Below are 6,168 nucleotides of genomic sequence, written 5' to 3' on the forward strand. Positions count from 1 at the left end.
AAAGTCTGTTTTCTTCTTCTCTGGTTTAGTCCATTGACTGCAGCAGAACAATGTTCACATTTCAAACAGTGAGACTCAACGTATGGCCCGCGGCCCACACGCGGCCTGCCCACCTTTCCTGATTCAGAGAGAGGGGACCCTGATTAACTGTGTAGTGTTCTTCCTCACAGTTCTAAGTATCAGACACAACAATGAATAATCCACAGCTGACTGTCTTTAGCAGGTCAAAGGTCACGGCACACAGCAGACAGTGGGAAATATTATAACTCTGATCATTTATCAGCACATATCCATATGTATAAAAACAAAGCTGACACTGTGAGACTTGATCAGAGGTGTGATCATCACAGCAGAGGCCTTTGTGTCAAAGTCACTGAGGATCAAACAGAAACACATGAAGCAGATTTTCCTGTTCTGGCTTTTTATAGCAGATAACCTTCAAAATATTCTGCAGTCCATCAAAAACTGAAGCAAACCATGAATCAACATGTGAACATGAGCTGATGCTGCTGAAGTGAAGCAAAGTTACAGAGGTTTGATTACAGACACAGCTGAGAGTTTGTAATCTGTCATCATTTTAAAAGATTTACATTTCTTCAGTATATCCACATTTGCAGCTGGTACCTCAACCTCCACTTGTCCAACACAACTGCTGTCCACTGCCTCCATGACATTGTGATTTTGCTGTTGGTCTTCTGTCAGATCTTCATCAATCACTTCTGCACGGGGCACACCTTCAGACTCTGCAGCTGCATAACGAAAGCCTGTAAGATAAAATTAGACATAAGGTAAATGTACACCAATATTCCAATGACAGGTGTGTGATTCATCTGGAAGTTATGTGCGGATTAGTGTACAGTGATAGCAATTTAGTATGTTTTTAGAGGGGGGGGGTTGTTTACCTCCGATGGGTGCTCTTTTTCGCTTCCGTTGCGTACGCCTTGAGTGCCGGTCCGAGTCTGATACAGGTATGTCGTCATGCCCCATGTGCAGTGTTGGTGCCCAGTCTGGATTTGTTACATCCATTTCATATGCTGGTTTGCCTGCAATAATGCCAAATCATAAGCTACTCAGTCGACATGATGTGGTTCTGCAGCATCACACATTAGCATGTTTTATCTCATTATCTATGACCTCAGCATGTTGAAAATAACACTAAAAGCCTTTCAAGAGTGATATGAATTAATTTAGAACTCACCGGAAAGAAAATGCCGTGAGCAAACCAACAAAAAGCTGGGGATTGCAGAGAACTCGATATCCGCTCGTCTCACCGCTGCAATCCAAGCCTGACGTCTTTGTTTAGTAATATCGGATACATGGGATCCCTCACGTTGCCTCCAGGATGGAAAACGATGAAAAGAGAGCCCGTTATCCAGCTTCTTGCCTTCACGATCGTGTGATCTAACGTTGCAACCGACAACACAACACGTACGATCCATAGCTGAAATGGTATCCTTTGGCTGGCCTACTGTCATGGCGGAAGGGGGCATGGCCCATCTCCCGTGACATCACGCTCCAAAGCCCTATAGGTGGGAAAATGTACCATGTCGACCAATCAAAAATGATATGGAAACATGACATTTGGTTGTTTAGCAAAAGGGGGAAGTTTTAGGAGTGACCGGCAAGAGAGAGCGAGTGAGCGAAAGAGAGAGAGAGTTTTGATACGTGAGAGATTTGTGACGTTTACCGTGTTTGGTCTCAAGTTAGTTTGTTGTCTTGTGTATTTAGTGTGTAGCTGTTGTTTTGTTTTGTGTGTCAGTTCTACTAGTGATCGTCACAGTTGCTGCCTTAAAGCCAACAAAGGCAGATTGCAGTGTAAACGCTGAGTGACACACCTGCTGTCAGACCTGCAGGTTTATCCCTGTGCTGTTCTCATATGTGTTAGAGTGACACAAACTATTGTTTGACACCTGATTGTTCTGTAAATAGTTTGAAATGATTATATGAAAAACGTCTGAGCCTTGGCTGCATTTTTTGGTAAATAGTACCATATAACTTTGTTGTTTGCAAAACGTGTGCGTATTTTTAAAAATGTACAATCTCTATTTGCATTTCAAGTTATGAAGATGATTCGTTAAACATGTGTGTGGTTTTTACAGTCAAAATATCACTTTCTACTTGTATTTAAAATTTTGTCTGAATTTAGATAAATTGTGCTGATACAGTTGGTCAAAATGAGAAAATAACAGATTGGCAAGATAAACTGTTTTTAAAGGTAAAATATAGAGGCCACATCAAAAGTAGTCAAGAAGGGTTAAAGGCTAAAAGCAAAGTTGTCACCAAGTACTGTTTATATTTGTGTGTATTGCTGCAGCTTTTTTGAGTATTAATTTGGTGCCTTTGTGTGAAATAATGGTATTGTGAGTGATCCATATAGTCACAAAGAATAGCCACTTGTTTCTGTGCTACCAAAGTTCCCCGGCTTTCATTCAAAATGTGTTTATCGTCAGCACCTGCACATTAAACTACTTAAACATTATAAATGTCTTCAAGCTCACACTGAGGCCTGTGGGGTACTATCAGCCACTGAGACAGTACACACATTTATATGTGTTTGTATATGAATATTTCATACTTTAAGACTGCCTGTTTATTTAAGGGAGATGAACAAAATACATTGGAATTGTACAAAATAATATCATGGATGATAAATTAAATAGATTTTAAGTAGATGCTTGTGCATTCTTAAAGTCTTATATGTTGAACTGAACTATGTGATCTGTTCAAAGCCTTAATCTTAATTTGAAGTGAAATGTGCATTTTGAGTTTATACACTATGTATATAAGGCGACCGTTTCCTTTTGCAGTATTTTTGTGTGGTGTACTTTTCTATGTCTTAACAAAAGGGGAACAAAGGTGTTTAAGTTCACCTAGGATGATGTGTTTTAATTTTCACATGGTCTTGCTTGAATTTGACCCTGACAAAGGCGTATGAACTCTGTCAGCTGTTTGGAGTTTCCATTTTCTAAACTTCTACATTCTGAACCTTCTTCAGCTCTGAACAGATGATGAAACACTGAATGATTTCAAGCTCACACTTTGTCTAATAAACTTACATCTTTCATTCTTTATACAGATTGATGGGCTGTGGTTTGTCAGAGATCAGCTGTGATTATCTGGCAGCAGCACTGAAGTCCAACCCCTCCCATCTGAGACAGCTGGACCTGAGCCTGAACAACAACAAGCTGCAGGATTCAGGAGTGAAGCATCTGTGTGGTTTCCTGGAGAGTCCAGGATGTGGACTTGAAACTCTGGGGTCAGTCAGCATGTTTTAGTTGTGCTGAGATGAATATGATGTGAAAGTTGTGCTGACACTAAACTGCAGACATCAGGCTGATATTATACTGATCCACACTGAGGATCTTCATGGTAAAGTCTGTTTTCTTCTTCTCTGGTTTAGTCCATTGACTGCAGCAGAACAATGTTCACATTTCAAACCTTCAAAGAAGAAGAAAAATCCTCCACTGGATAATTCACTGTGAAACTCTCCAAGTCTTCATTCCACCTTAAAGTCTGTCTGACACTGAAATCCAAAGCAAAATGTGCGTTTGCTTTACAGACAGCAGTCCAACACAAACATACACACATCATCCAAAACACAGTCCAACATCCAAATCTCCTCCACTGCCAGCATGAATGATGGGAAAGAGAAGGAGGAACACTCTGACATTCAGGGTTAGAATGAGTTTCATGAAGCAGACTGTGAAGATCAAAGCTGCATTAGAAAGCTTACATGAATGAATGAGTGGACAGAAGTGGACAGAGATCATCTGAAGCACTTCAAAGGCTTTAAATCAGCACATTTCTCTTTATTCTTTATCAACTCTGTTAGTTTCTCTCAGTTTTCTGTGGAATGAAGCTAACAGCAGGCTAATAAGATGCTGACCAATAGGTTTCTATTAAAGGTTGTAATTTGTATATGAAAAAGTGCTTTGGCTCAGCAGGGATCAGCTTACAGGTAGAATACAGCTGCTGGATGGGATTAGCATGTCATAGCTATCTACCAAACTGCTAACTGGGGGATTTCAGGCCATCTATGGATCATTTTTGCTAACTGTTTATTCAGCTTAGGCTCACAGGGCTGCAGCCTGTGCCCTAGCTGTCATAGGGCAAGAGGCGTGGTCCACCTGCACAGGTGAGCAGTCCATCACAGGGCCAACAGAGAGAGACAGAGAAGCACTCTCTCACATCCACACCTACAGCCAATTTAGAAGCACCAATGAACCTAAGCAGCATTTCATTGGACTGTGGGAGAACATCCAACCTCCACAGAAAGGCCAACAAGCTTCAACCTACAACCTTCTTGCTTTAAGGCACTAGTGCGAACCACTTTTCCCCATTTCAGCCCAAATCCTGCATCTTCCTGTTTCTGACTCCAGGCCAGCTCCACTAACACTTTCTCATCAGACACTGCCACCTAGTGGAGGAAGTCTTAGTCCCATTTGAAGCTTCAGATGACAGTTAGTTCCTTTACAAAGAGGTGGAGGTGGTGGGGCCACAGCACCATCATCACTGAGTGCCATAGGACACTTAACCTTTGTTTCCATGTGCTGGGAACTTCCTGTTGTTCCAAGGAGGACTGGAAAATGTGTGAAAATCTCCCAGTCAGTTCCTCACAGCACACTTCAATCATTTCCCTCCCACAGCATCAGGACCAGGGCTTTTTCTCTCTTTGGTCCCACTAAGAGATTTCCACACAAACACCTCATCAGTGGGACTCTCAGAGCTACCAGCCCTTTGCTACAATCACAAAGCTCTTCATTGAAATCAATGATATCAAAGCTGGAATCCAATGAGTCCAAGTCTTCTGCTGATTCAGCATCACATTCATCTTTGCTCCTTGTCCTGCATCCCCACCATGGACTTCATTCCTTTCCAAGCCAGCCTTGAGTGTCCTTTATTCAGCTCATCCTCTGCTTTACTTTTACACCTGATTTTAGCTGCTTTATCTCTCTTTCAACAAGTTTCTGTGCCTCAATCTTTTTCTTCTCTCCCTCATAACAAGACAGCTTCTTCTGCCTGAGAACATGTTGGAGTGATTTACTAATCCAGGGCTGCTTATTGGGGAAAATACTTCCTGTTTCCAAAGTAATCCCCATTTTTCCCAGAAAGAAATGTAAGTAGAAATCGATGATCTAAGTGAGAACATGAGCCTTTAAAAAGTCCCAGTGGGTGCAGTCAAAGCAGTCCCTCAGTCCCAGTATAGAGTCTTTGGTCCAGACTGGAACAACTGTGTGCCCAGTTTGAGCTCTCTTCAGTGCTGTGACCTGACAGACCCAGAGGGGCCATCACATCACATTTAGAAGCTCCCCTAATGGAGCCACAACACATGTCCAACACTTAGTCTGTCTTGTTGGACCAACTGGAAGAAATGATTCAAGGACTTAGTCACAGAACAGAGATTCAAATCTCCAAAATCCAACTGGCTGCATCAGGACATATAGTCTGAAACTCTGCACAGTTTCCTGTTTGAAGCTGCTTCCTGTTGGCTTCAGCTGTTTGGAGTTTCCATTTTCTAAACTTCTACATTCTGAACCTTCTTCAGCTCTGAACAGATGATGAAACACTGAATGATTTCAAGCTCACACTTTGTCTAATAAACTTACATCTTTCATTCTTTATACAGATTGAGGAGCTGTGGTTTGTCAAAGATCAGCTGTGATTATCTGGCAGCAGCACTGAAGTCCAACCCCTCCCATCTGAGAGAGCTGGAGCTGAGAGGAAACTACCTGAAGCATCCAGATGTGAAGCAGCTGTCTGATCTTCAGCAGAGTCCAGACTACAGACTGGAGACTCTGTGGTCAGTAGAGTGATGGAGTGAGTGGGTGGTGCTGTCAGCAGTATTGTACTAAACACAGTCAGTATGAAACAAAGATCCAGTGTTTCCTGTAAAGCTGCAGCTTCTCAGTGAAGCTGTGAGAGGAGAACGGTGACAGGCTTCAGGATTGGACACAAACACTTCCTGTTTCTGACCTTTATGGTCACCATGGTAACGGCTGACACGCTCTGATCAAACACTGTCAACAGCCAATCAGCTCTCTGAACAAAGCAGCACGCAGACCAATGTCTGCATTCATTTCCAAGTTTAAAGCAGTGAAGAACACAGTCTGTAGGTGAGGAAGAATTTAGTGAGAGCAGATGTTTGGATGGAATTCCTCCAGTTAACAG

Source organism: Copadichromis virginalis, linkage group LG3 (genome assembly GCF_057382275.1).
Source record: "Copadichromis virginalis isolate Kocher_CV1m ecotype Utaka linkage group LG3, C_Virginalis_male_GT1.1, whole genome shotgun sequence".
In the NCBI taxonomy this organism is placed as follows: domain Eukaryota; kingdom Metazoa; phylum Chordata; class Actinopteri; order Cichliformes; family Cichlidae; genus Copadichromis; species Copadichromis virginalis.